We start from the raw sequence: 14,092 nt of genomic DNA on the forward strand, positions 1-14,092 counted from the left end.
CTGCCATGGAACTTTGTCTCATCTCAAGGCCCAGAAGAGTGGAGTTGGACAACTGTAGACTGAACCTCTGAAACCGTGGGCCTAAAATAAACCTTTACTTCTCTAAATTGTTTTTGTCAGATATTTTGCAGAAATGTTGAAAACTAATACAACTGCCTCCCAGTATGCTTATTCAAGTTACTAATCCATACAGTAGTTAATCTATTGATGAGGTCATAGTCCTAATGACCTAATTATTTCACCTCTAAACATTGCTGCATTGCTGTGTCACCTAACATATGGGTTTTCTGCAGACATTTAAAACATAAACCCTAACTACTCTTCTAGGGAATATAGAGAATTATAAGAAAATGCTGTGAGCAATTTTTATAAATATATAAAATTAGTTCCTACCTAAAACCACAAAATCTACCAAGACTATACTACAAAGAATAGCAAATTTGAACAGACATCACTAGTAAGGAGTTTGAATCAGCAAACAAAATTTAGCAAAGAAAAAACCTGGACCTGATATCTTTCTGGTGAATTCTAATAGACACTTAAAAAAATCAATACACAAATCAATTTTTTTCAAAGTTATGAAGAGAAGGGAATGTCTTCCTCATTCTGTGAGGGAAGATTACTCCACAAGCAGCACCAGACAATGATGCCAACATGAAAACTAAAGAACAATTTAACCCTATGAACAATAATGCAAAATTCCTGAAAAAATACTAGTAAACTAAATTTATCATTACATTAAAATGATTATATATTCTACTAATAAACTGAATTTATCATCATTTTAAAATGATTATATATTCTGATCAAGAGCATTTTAACCTTTCTTATAAGACAGATCTAATGGTTTCAAATGTTGTTTATTACAGAAATATAATGATATTTCTAAGTGCAAATAGTGATATTGTGATACACATTAATGGAATAAAAGGGATCAAAAAACTATAAGATCACTTCAATTACAGTAGAATAAAATTTGCAAAATTAAACACATTTTATGATAAAAGTTTTTAAGACACTAAAAATAGAATACTATCTTAATATTAAAAAAATAATTATAAATACCCACAACAAATATTACTATAAATAATAAAGGACTAAAATATTTTCCTCTAAGGTCAGGAACAAAGGAAACATACTCTCTTTTGTTACTTTGGTTCTAATTGACCTCAGAATTCTTAGTCAGAACAATGCAGTAAGAAATGAAAATACAAACCCTCCAAAACAGAAATGAAGAAAAAAAATATTTTCTAACAGATACTCTCTTAACTAAGCCTTAAAGAAATCACAAACATACATACACACACACACAAATGCTAAAATCTGTGAGAATTTAAAACAACAAATTTAGAAAAATAGAATACAAGCTCAATACACAAATTCACTAGTAGTTTTGTACATTAACAATGAAAAGTCTGAAAAAAAGTAAGAAAATATGACATTTATAATAGTATTAAAAAGAATGAGATATTCAGGAATTAAGTAATTAAGGAGATAAAAGATTTGCACAATAAAATGTATTGAATTAAGGCAAGAGAAAAAGACAAATGGAAAGAAACCCCAGGCTAGAATATATCAATTTTCTTTGATATATTTCTTATGAAGTACAATAAAATATACATTATTTTCAATTTATTATTCTCATGTAGAATTATGCCTAGAATTAATATTAATCCATATGATTTTAGAAAGTTTATATTTAAAATGTAGATAAATATCAAAATCATTCCAGAAGATCTATGATTTTTATTTATTTATTACTTTGAGAGTTTGAGTTCACATTTTTGTGGAAACATAAGTAAGCGACATAATGTTATTCTAATATTATATTTATTATTATAAAAATAGTTCTAGAAAACTGGAAAACATTTCTGAACTATTTTCTACTTTCATTCCATCCAGGTAGCCACCTGTAATTCTAATATTTTTAAGAACTTTAATGTCAACAGATTCAAATAATTCAGTGCAATGGTTGCTAATTTTGACATGGATTCAGAGAAATGCAGATAAACTATATATTGAATTTATGATAATTTTAAGATGACTATGTACTCTGAGCTCTTAAAATTCTTATTTCAGAATTTTTTCTTCTTAAAAGAAAAGAAGATGGAAGTAGAAATGTTTTTTCCTCCATGTAGGTACGTGTCTTATAAACTTATTTGTGCAGAATCTAGGCATAATAAAAACATTTGGAACATGAATGTATTTCTCTTCTATCTTACCACTATAGAGTCTTTTGTTTTATTGCTTTCCTCAAAGCCACATGTTTATCCCATCCTTCATATTTCAACGCCCACTTCAAAAATTCTAAATGTGATATTGTAAAATGGGTTCTGCAATTTCAAGATTACTCACACCTGTTTATATTTTACCACTTCATCAGCAACTTTTAGATAATTCATTAACTGTGGGATATATTTAGTTTTGCTAATGAAAAAAGATTGTGTGTATTTCATGCTTCAGTTCACAAAAGAGCTCACATTTTTCATAAAATATTTATACTTTCATAACTGCCTTTAAATATTATGGAGAAAAATGTGAAATATTGATGGGTAATATTGAAATGGAAAACAGCAGAACTAAGAATGGTTCAAACTTGGATACTTTATCATTCTTAAAAGGAATGTATCAGTGCTTTTCTGTGTGTTACCTTGGAATAACATAATTATTGCCCTTTAAAATATAAAGTGTTGAAGTACATTTTTCAGTCCTTCTTGGTATATATTTGATATAAAAATACAACTTTTTAAAATTTCAAATTTAACAGGTGACATTTCTCCATGAATAGGATTATTTTGTTGTTTTTTTCTTTCTTATCTAAGTCATAGTCACACCAAAATCTATGACAATTATCCTTAGTGAAACAAGTTTTAGACTATGCTTCTTTATGTTAATTGCAAGAGGATCCCTCTTAAACTTTTTGAGCAACTGTCATTCAAGCTTTCTTGTGTTTACTTCTATCAAGAATGTTTTTTTCCCCATCTGTCCTGAGACTGAGGAGTCATTTACCCACAAGAATACAGATTCCTTCTGAAGTAGGAAAACCCCATGTCTTTGCCTGGGCTGGACCAAACTCTTAGGCATAATTTACACTTTACAGCTCTATTTCATGATTAATCTGAGGGTAGGACTCTGCTTGAAATCACATACATTCCGTATTTCTTCCTCTCTGGGTCCACTACTCTCCACTCCCTCATAATTGTTGTTTTGTTTTGATTTGTTTCCAGAAGCTATTTCTTTATTTCTTTTTTTAATGTTGAAATTATGAAGCAGTTTTATTAAAAGTGAATTTCTGTAAATGACCACACTAATGAATCAATTGCACAGGAATCCTCATCTTAAGGTTTGATTCTAGGGAAGATAACCTAAAACCATGGCATAGTAACACAGGTTTTGCTTTATTTGTCCCAAAGCCCAAAAGCAATGAATAATTCAATGTGTACTAAGTGTCCATATGCACTATTAAGTCCTAAAAAGTGTTACTACTAGAAATTAGGATTTTCTGAGTCTAACTTTTAACCCCAAATAGCAACGGGTTCAAAGGCCAAAGTTTATATTTGTCTCATATAAATATGAGTAATTCAGGGATTTTTTTTTTTTTTTTTTACCATCAGACAAATATTCTATTTCCTATCTTGTTCAGTAACAATGGTTATACGTTCTAATCAAATAATGGTTGAATCTACTCTACAAACTTCTAGAAGAGTTGAGAGTATGGAAAAGGGAATGACCTCGGTTTCAAGATACTGTGTAATAGTGCAACAAAAATAAACAAGTTTTAGACTGAAACCGTCCCAAAGAAGAGCTTTGTGGAAAATGAAGATGGGGAAAGTAACAGATACTTTTGGTGGTCATATGCCTTATAAATATTGATAGAGTATTTCAAATTGATAATGATGGAAGAATAAATACTTTTAAAAAGAGTAGTCTTTGTCACAGCAAAAGAAAACAAAATGGACCATATTTTTTTCTCTCAAATATCTAATCTATCATGTAAGAATGTTTTAGGCATTCCAACAATGTCAAATAAAATATCTCAAAGCAGTCTTTGTAACCATTTAGTTGCACTTTTGTTGTTACTTTTTTAGATCTTATTTTTATGTGGTGTTGAGGATCAAATCCAGTACCTCACAAGTGCTAGGCAAGTGGTAGCACTTAGCTACAACCCCAGCCCACTTTTGTTGTTTTTTATATCAAGTAATAAGCTTAAATTGAGGGAAATGTACATAGGATAAAGTCTATTAAATGCCTGCAGATGGCATTTAAAGCTATTCCATATATTCTAGCATCCAACTTATTATCCCTAAAGTCTGTTGAAATGCAAGACTTCCTCTTCAGCATGGATTCAACCTTATTATATGTCTCTAAAGAACTATATCAGCTACTTAAATAGACAGAATTGTTGGTCTCTTTAGTGTTGTGATTTTTCAGAAAGATTCCCATGAATAACTATTTTTAAACCATCAATGTAGGTATTTAACATTCAGAAAATCTGTTTAGAAATGTTTGCTGAGAAAATTTTTATAGTCTATAGACAAAGAATGTATATCTAGAAAAATGCTCCATTGGAACAATAAATGTTTAATTTCATTCTGACATTGAAGAGAATCTCAGAAGCTGTAACACTAATTCTTACATTCATGTTTGTAGACAAATTTACCTAATTAATATGATCTATTTAACAAAATGTCATTTAAAATTCTCAGTTTCCCTTGGTTTCTTAAGGATTAAAACTATGAAGACAAGGGTGCTAGGACATTTTATGTCCACACTTTTATCATTGGCACTTAATATATGCCTTGCTTGAAGTAGAACTTCAATACACTAATTTTAGTGAAGTATTGATATATAAAATGCTAATGGATAAAGAGTAAATACTAGTATTTGGCTTTATTTAGTGATCTTAATGGTGGGACTAGAAGGTAAATTATCTTGTTATACCAGCTATGGATTTCCAGTTGTCAGAAATCCCAATTATAAGTCTACCTTTAATTTCCCTGCAAATATTGCAGTCATTTTTTATGACCCAACTAACAAACTATAAAAATGAAAGCATGCTTTTTTCAAAAGTCAGTGTTCTCTTCTTGCTTATTGTGCCCTTTCTGTATGCCAACGTAAATTATAAGAAAAACAAATGGAGATTAACACTAGGAAAATACTGTTTACTAATATAGGCATAAGGTTATAGGCACTCTTTTTCATTGAGAATCCAATGTTTAACAATACTTTTTCTGAAATAAGAGATGCCATTCTAACTTTCTGGTGAGAGTTTCAACAAGAGTTTGGAGGCAAAACACACCTGGATCAATTGAAGATATGTGTAGTCATATCTCAGTGGTAGAGGAGTAAAAGTTATAGAATGTTTCATGGGTAATATCATCACAATAGAATTAAATTCAGTTGGAATTCTTCCAGATACAGAAGATTCAAAAAACCTATGATTAGAAACTGGGAAATTAAATTCTAGAAAAGCTCTAGGAGAAGTTTTTTTTTTCTCTTCCTCCAGACATAAGATGCAATTAACTCAACCTCTGCAACATCTTGACATGTTTGCAGATCTCTAATATATGGTACATGTGCAATGCTGTATACTGTTTCTAATATTACAGTATTCATATCCCTGCAGGTTATTTATTTTTTAAAAAAAAGCCTATCTGATTTATCCCAATAGATCTCTTATCTTTTTAAAACTTTAAACCCAATATTCAATCTGTAAGAAGCTCTCTGATCTTACACACTGGCACAATGAGAAGCAGCACCCTAATTAATTGTTTTCCTAGAGAGACCAAATACAGATTCTAGTTGCAAATATATTAATTCATGAAGTAGATATATGAATGTTATTAGTCTTTCTGTGTGAAAAACATTAAGCATGGCTTCATAATGTTGATATATATTAATAGCTATCATTCACGTGAAATAGCTATAATATGATTAGTGAAATACAAATGTATCATATGTGCAGTATCACCTACCATGTGCCTGGACCACTTACTTGCTTTCAATGTAAGCAAATATTCAGTTGTCAAATCCTGATTAATTTATGTACTTTTTTTACTTAAGCATATTTTACTTGTTCTGTTTTCATGTGGACATCCATTAAAAAAAAAAAAAAAAAACAGAATGAATCCAATACTTGTTTCTTTGTAAGTGCTTTGAAAATCATAAAATAATTATGTTTCATCAGTTTTAGAGTTATTTTAAATTTTTAAATGAGAAGCTTTTGATGATGTCCAGTGCAAAGAGGAGATGTAGAATAAAAAAAATAACTTGAGCCAATACTGATAATTTAATTTTTTTGTCATTTATGAAAACTTCATTATGATTTGCATTTAGGTTATTTAATTTAGGCTATTTAATCAATATTTCATTTTTAATGAATAAAGTTATATTTGAGAAAGAAACAAAATGTCAGAAGTATCAGGTAATTGTGTAAATAAAAAAAGATTTATTTTTTTCTGTATGCTGCAATATATCAGCTTTCAATATCAATGTCAAGTATAGTAACCTTTTTCTCCAGAATTACTTTCTGTATAGAGAATCTCTATACTTTAAGAAAAGCATGGTTAATTGTTTTATGTATCATATTTGGTTTGCTTCATAATGGTGTAGCCCTTTAATGAATATAATTCAAATAGATTTGTATGTGTGGATTTTAAAGAAACACTCTTATGTGAATTTTTCTTTATAAATGGATAAAATGGCTTAAGATGAATACAAATGTGATCGGAGATGTATAATGGCATCTCGATCATAAACACCCATGGTGAAAATAAATTTCATGGAGTGAAAATCTAAACCCATTGCTTATCTTTCTCTTAAAATGAAAACCTTCTAGCTGGAATGAGAATGGGTTGCTCACAGCCATGTATTAATTCACTGAATAATGACTACACCTTTATGGCAGAAATTTGACTTAGACTAGAGACTGAAAGAGCTCTCAGTGGGAAGTAACTGTACTTCCCTGGAGCTGATGAACTTTGGAACTGAGGTAAGTTGAGGAAAAAATGGAAATTGGACATCCCACTGCACCTGAAGCAAGCACTCACACTGATAATATAATAGATATTGATGCCTGCCTACAGAGATGAGTGGTTGAAGAAGAAAAGAGCTATTTTTCAGCACTTCTTGATTCCATGTTATTCTTCTCATGACTGGTGCTTGAAAGGTAGTAAAATGATTCAAGAATCCCATTATCTCCAGAATGGATCTAATTGGGTAAATGGTGGCAGGTCATGGCTCCCACAGATGGAGAGGTAGTTACAGTTACTTCATATTTTTGTTTAAGGAAATTGTATAATGCTCCGTGAATTTTGTTATTTTTGAAAAACTAGGATAATAATGCTTTTATCCTTATTTCTTTAGACATGTGTTGGCACTTCAAGCAAAGCATTCAAGCCCTATCATATTTCATTGTCAGTGAAAAACTACAGTGTAACACTAGGATAACACCTACTTTAAAACAATAAAGAAATAAAATTTTATATTAACAATAATATTTATCCTATACTATTATTCTAAAAAAATAAAAATATATAATTTTAACAAATAACTTAAGTTATTTTTTTTAAAGAGAGACAGAGAGAGAGAGAGAGAGAGAGAGAGAGAGAGAGAGACTTTTTTTTAATATTCTTTTTTTTTTTTTAGTTTTCGGCGGAAACAACATCTTTATTTGTATGTGGTGCTGAGGATCGAACCCAGCACCGCACGCCAGGCAAGCGTGCTACCGCTTGAGCCACATCCCCAGCCCCAATATAACCTAAGTTTTAGGTATATGTATATGACTCACATTTTTAAAATGTATAATTATTTTATTTATTATAATCTTAATAAATGCAGTATAAAGTGACTTAAAATATTTGGAGATAAGAAAAAAAAAACTGCTGCAATTAAAGAATCAATGACTCAGGCTGGGGTTGTGGAGCAGTGGTAGAGCACTTGCCTAGCATGTGTGAGGCACTGAATTGGATCCTCAGCACTACATAAAAAGTAAATAAATAAAATAATGGTATTGTGTCCATCTACAACAACAAAAAAATTAAAAATATTAAAGGATCAGTGACTATTCCTCTATCTTTCAAAGAAGTGATATTGCAGGACAAACTACTCTCCCCCAAATAGTTCAGATAGGTCTATTCAAAGAATAACAAATTACCTTAGCAAAAATCCTTAAGAAAACCCCATGGGAATGAGGACTAGGATCACAAAACCTAAATTGTAATTGATGAATTGCTGAAGGTGCAGGCTGGACAAGTGTAAGAGATTTAAAAACTCCAGGAGGATCCATTTCACAGGAAAGCTCAATATTTTGAGAATGTTACCTCCAGGAATTTACTTAATTCCAGATAGTATCCAGAGCATTAAAAAGAGGAGAAACTATTATGATATTTGCCAGAGTTTTTCCTCTTTCTCTCTCTTCCACTCTCTCTATGTGTATGTATGTGTGTGTGTGTGTGTGTGTGTGTATGTGTGTATGAGAAAGAGAGAGTTAGAGAGAGAGTAATTGTACATATTTATGGAGTACAGCTTAATCAATCAACATGTATACCGTATATGATGATTATGTCAAAGTAGTTAGCACTTCTGTCTCCTTAAAGATTATTTTTTTAAATTTTATTATCACATAATAATTATAAGTATTTATGGGGTACAGTAGAATATTTCAATACATGTATACAATATGAAGTGATAATTTCAGGATATTTAGTTCTATCTCCTTTTCATTATATTTGGAGTCTTGGAAAACTTATATTTATTCATGAAATAACTAAAAATTTACTGTGAACTACAGTAACCCTACTATTTTGCAGAATCCTAGAACTTATTACTTCTTTTTTTTTAAGATTTTTTCTCATTTTTTTTTTGTTGACAGCAAATTCACATCTTCATACATGTATTTTGTATAACAATGAGGTTCTCCTTCCACCATCCATGCAATTCCCCTTCTGCCTCCTTTTCCCTCCCACCCCTCTTCCCTATCTAGAGGTAATCTTCCTCCCATGCTCTTCCTCCCTAATCCATTTTGAGTCACCCCCCTTATATCAGAGAAGATATTTGGCATTTATTTTGCTGGGATTGGCTAACTTCACTTAGCATAATCTGCTCTAATGCCATCCATTTCCCTGCAAATGCCATGATCTTATTATTTTTTAGTGCTGAGTAATATTCCATTGTGTATAAATGCCACATTTTTTTTTTATCCATTCATCCATTGAAGGACATCTAGGTTGGCTCCACAGTTTAGCTATTGTGAATTGTGCTGCTATAAACACTGATATGGCTGTGTCCCTGTAGTATGCTGTTTTTAGGTCCTTTGGGTATAGTCCGAGAAGAGGAATAGCTGGGTCAAATGGTGGTTCCATTCTCAGCTTTCCAAGAAATCTCCATACAGCTTTCCAAATTGGCTGCACCAATTTGCAGTCCCACCAGCAGTGTATGAATGTACTTTTTCCCCGCATTCTCGCCAGCACTTGTTGTTGTTTGTCTTCATAATGGCTACCATTCTTACTGGAGTGAGATGGTATCTTAGAGTAGTTTCAATTTGCATTTCTCTGATTCCTAGAGAATGTAATTCTGATCAAAATTTCAATGACATTCCTCATAGAAATAGAAAAAGCAATTATGAAATTCATCTGGAAAAATAAGAGACCCAGAATAGCTAAAGCAATTCTAAGCAGGAAGAGTGAAACAGATGGTATCGCTATACTAGACCTTAAACAGAACAATAGTAACAAAAACAGCATGGTACTGGCACCAATACAGGCTGGTAGACCAATGGTACAGAATAGGGGACACAGAGACTAACCCACAAAATTACAACTACCTTATATTAAACAAAGGTGCCAAAAGTATGCACTGGAGAAAGGATAGCATCTTCAACAAATGGTACTGGGAAAACTGGAAATCCATATGCAACAAAATAAAATTGAATCCCTATCTCTCATCATGCACAAAAGTTAACTGAAAGTGGATCAAGTATCTAGGGATTAAACCAGAGACTCTGTATCTAGCAGAAGAAAAAGTAGGTCCTAATCTCAGTCACGTGGGGCTAGGCCCCAACTTCCTTAATAAGACCAACTTCCTTAATTAAAACCAAGAATCAACAAATAGGATGGATTCAAACTAAAACGGTTTTTTTTCTCAGCAAAATAACTTATTACTTCTATCTATGCTTTGGTATCCATTGTCCAACCTCCCTCTATTTTCCTTCCCCCATCATACCTGATCTCCAGTAATCACTATTCAATATTTAAACTTTTTTTTTTTAACTTTTACATGTGAAAAAGATCATGTATTTGTCTTTCTGTATCTGACTTATTTTACTTAGCATAATCTCCTCTAATTCCATTAATTTTGCTTTAACAGTTATGATTTTATTATTTTTATTACTGAATAGTATAAATGTATGCATATGTATTACATTTTCTTTAGCCACTCTATTGATGGGCACCTAGGTTAACTAAATCTCAGCTATTGTACATAGTACTTTAATAAACATGAAAGTGCAAGCATCTCTTTGATATGTCATTACTTTTGGATGCATAGACAGCAGTAGGCTAGCTGGATGCCATATTAGACCTATTTTCAGGTTTTTAAGGTTTCTTTACATTTTTTCTTCATGGTTGCACCAATTTACATTTTCACCAACAGTGTGTAAGTTCCCTTTTCTCCACAGACTTGCTTGCATTTGTTGTTGTTATTATTATTATTATTATTATTATTATTATTATTATTATTATTTTGGCTTTGATAATAACCTTTCCAACAGAGAAGAAATGATACCTCATTGTATTTTTTTAACTTTAAAATTTTAAAATAATTTTAGGGTTATAAAAATTCGAAATAGTACAAAGAATTCCTATATATCCTTCACCAGGCTTGCCCTAATGTTAGCCTCTTGTGCAACCAAGATACTAAGAATTAACTGCAATTAAGTGTAATGCTATTACATAAACTCTAGAATATATTCAAATGGGCAGTTTGCAACTACCTCATTTGTACTTTTGATTTGCACTTCTCTTACATACTTTGTCCTGACAGCCATTTTTGTTAAGAATAGTCATGACATAAGGTTTTTAACAAGATTGGCCCTCAGGAGAAACTGTTTTAACAGATCCTAACTTGCTAAAGTTTTACCAGACTCTATTCTGTGTAAGACTACCCATCTCCGGTTCCCTGAAGATTTCTTTGTGAAGAAAGGAAATATTAACTCAAGTCCCCTTGAGCTATCCTTCTCCACCTATTCAGAGAAAAATTAAATGAAAGATACATTATAGTTTAGATAAAGATCTCATTTTTGAAACAATGTAATAATTTTCAGAGGTTAAATCATTGGATTATGAGATATGGCATGATCAGTGGATTAATTCATTAACATGAATTAACTGAGTAGTAACTATAGTCACTTTGGATGTAGTGGGAGGAGACAGGTCACTGGGAGTTTATTTTTAGTGAAGCCCTCTCTCTGTTTCCTGATTGTTATATCCTAACCAACTTTTCTCCTCCATGAATTTCCATTTGATGTTCTGTCTCACCTTGAGCCCAGGGCTATGGAGTCTGTTGACCATATACCAAATTTCTGAAACTGTGGGCCAAAACAAAATTTTCCTCCTCTAATTGTTACACTAAAATTGATTAAAAACAATTATATGATCACAAGGATATCAACATGACACATATCACAATTATTACCTTTTAATTAACTTACATTTTAATAATACTTCAGCAAAATCACATATTTGGATATTTTATTTTAATTTCATCTTGAAAATTATTTAAAGCAGTTTCTCAATTCTGTTTCATGAGGAAATTTTGCAGAGGGCAATTGACCCTTGAGCCAATCAATCTCACAGTGAACCCTGGAAGAGTAGTTGTGTTGTTTTGTAGAAATTACTTCACAGCTAGTGAGCAAGTGTACCTAAAGCCAGAATATTCCAAACAGTATGTAGGCTTTAGAAGGAAAGAATAATGCCTAAGAAAGGGATGATGTGTGTTTCACATGATGCCTACTCATTTACATAGTGTTAGTTACACACTCATGGAAGATATAGAGAGAATTCTGAATTACCATCTCAGAGCATTTTATCTTATTTTCTGCTGTATGTAACTCACTGCGTATAAATGAGTTCCATATTTTCTTTCATAATGGAAACCTTTTATAGTTTAACTGTACTCAGTACTATTTTCCTCTCTGTGGTTATAACAACCTACTTGAAGGGAACTTTTATGTGTGTGACATAATCTAAAATTATGATGAATGCAGTTCATGTATCAACATTAATGTTTTCAAAAATACTTCCTATGGGAAAAGAATATTGTTCCACTTCTTGATTTCCCCAAAATCTCAGTCATTACTTCTCAAATATGCATGTAATTTGATAAGTAAATTAGTAATAAGAGAAAAAATTCAATTTTCTCAAGGCAACTAATCAGTCAATAATCTTGCTTTTTCTAGTGCTTCAATAAAACAAAAAATACTATAATATATATATAAATCCTAAGTATCATATAGTGAAAATTAAAGATTTCCAGTTTCAAATTTTATGAATACAAAAATATAGTATTTTATTCTCATCCTGATTTTTAGATGATTCACAGTCTTCATAATAACTAAATCATTAGGGCTCTAGCAGAGTAATTATTTGGGTCAATAAAACAAGTTATTTTTAAACAATTTTTGACAATATTTACTAGTTTCCCAAGATATTCAGTGAGATATATTAAAAGTTATTACTCCTACTAAAAGTATATGAGTAAATTACATACTTAACCAACTAATGAATCAAATAAATATAATAGAGCTCTTTTAATATATGGTAGGTCTCCAGAGGTATAGTTAATGATAATAGAGAAAAATTTATAATATAATAATATGTACATCAAAAATACATTGATTTCTACTGCATAAGTATTTCCTGCAGATATTCTAAGATGGTAGAGTGCAATGGAGCATTTTTATAAGATCTTTCTTCTTTATGAAAATCAAAATATTATTATAATAAATAATTTTATGACAGTTTTTTTCATTACATCCTTATAAATTCTGGTAGGCTCACAGCTAAGCCTTAAAATTATATTTAATAGAATTATCTCTCTGTAGAAGCTCAACATAAAATTTTACAATTTTTTAACTTGATATAGTAATTCACATAATAATTATGTTTAAAACACATACAATATACAATTAAATCCCATGGACCTGTATGCACAATACCACAACCTCAGATCCTTGTGTTTGTCATATTAATCTTTCCCTGAACCCCATCTGTGGTACCCTTGACTAGGTATTTGTGATTCACTTGAATAAGAATAGACCTTAAAGGATGAAAAAGAATTTTAAAGGAATGTTTCTATCTCATAGTGAAATAATAACATAGTCAGATGAAATATCATTATATATACTATGTTTTTTGAGAGAAAATTTTTTTCAGCTTTCATTTAATTCAATTTGATATCAAGAGCTCAGTGATTAAAAATGTACTGTACTTTGATGACTGTAGATAGTCACTTTTAGAGTAATTTCTATTACTCTATAGATTCTCTAGACTTATTTGCATAAAACTGTAATTTATTGGATTTGGAGAGTGAAAAATGCTTCATATGAACATTCATCAGATCTTACTACATAAGAATTTAAAGCCATAAATTTTGCTGAATACAATCAAACTTAATATGTTTAAGTTTCCTTATGTAATTAAATTAATATAATATATTACTATGTTAAGAGACCTCAGGAGAAAAACTTTACTGTGTTGAATTAGTACTAATTGCTTACATAGAAATCAATACAAGCAAGGTTCTTTGCACCTATGTTGCTTAATTTAACAATGAAATGGACCTTTTTCTGAAGCCTGGAAAATTTTTTTAATTTAACCTGTCTCTAAAAATTTAGATTTCATATTTTAAACATGTGAAGAATACATAGTCAGGATAGACTAGGTTATCTAGAATGAAATGTTATCTTGAAAACTGTTAACTGTCTATCAGGAATTTTTTTCTTCAGATATCTGAGTTCTACAGTGACAATATATCTTACCCTGTATCTTGATAGAATCTGGGACATGTGGGTTACCTCAATTGCTGTGACAGGGAA

This window comes from Marmota marmota, unplaced genomic scaffold (genome assembly GCF_001458135.2).
Source record: "Marmota marmota marmota unplaced genomic scaffold, marMar, whole genome shotgun sequence".
Classification (NCBI taxonomy): Eukaryota; Metazoa; Chordata; class Mammalia; order Rodentia; family Sciuridae; genus Marmota; species Marmota marmota.